Source organism: Penaeus monodon, chromosome 25 (genome assembly GCF_015228065.2).
Source record: "Penaeus monodon isolate SGIC_2016 chromosome 25, NSTDA_Pmon_1, whole genome shotgun sequence".
Classification (NCBI taxonomy): Eukaryota; Metazoa; Arthropoda; class Malacostraca; order Decapoda; family Penaeidae; genus Penaeus; species Penaeus monodon.
The window spans coordinates 32,139,744-32,140,179 of NC_051410.1; the positions used below are offsets into that span (position 1 = coordinate 32,139,744).

At 44.5% G+C, this 436-nt stretch overlaps 1 protein-coding gene across 1 annotated transcript in view; it reads left to right on the plus strand.

Moving 5' to 3' along the window:
* LOC119589149 (mucin-12-like) overlaps positions 1 to 436 on the plus strand; it is a gene marked incomplete at its 5' end in the record, with an annotated part of 115,175 nt that overhangs the window by 5,122 nt on the left and 109,617 nt on the right.

Consider the following 436-nt stretch of genomic DNA (forward strand, 5'->3'; position numbering starts at 1 on the left):
TTGAAACCAAAAACCGTCAGAAGCTGTTCCTTCGGTTGGATCTAGAGCGAGGCGAAATCAACCTGACTTTCCTCCCTTAAGGAATTTAATTGATAATTGTGGAGCATAATCGCCATTACGTTGACAAGCGCCAGCATGTCGCCAGCGCAGAATGAGACGTTGAACCCTCTTCGTAAAATGTCTGAGGCGGCGTTGCCATCAGCGCCGTATACGGAAGGTCGCTGTTTGCGAATCTTGTTAGTGCTTGCTTGCGCCTCCGTGGGTTCCGATTAGGTGATTGAGGGCGACGCTGATTCATCAGTATTGCACCTCTGGTCTCGGATCAAGCTGATTCATGGTGTGGGAAAACGATAATATCTCTCTATATTATATATGTGTGTATATCTGTTTATAACCGTATATGTTGCTTCATCATTATTTGACTTAAAATAAGGTT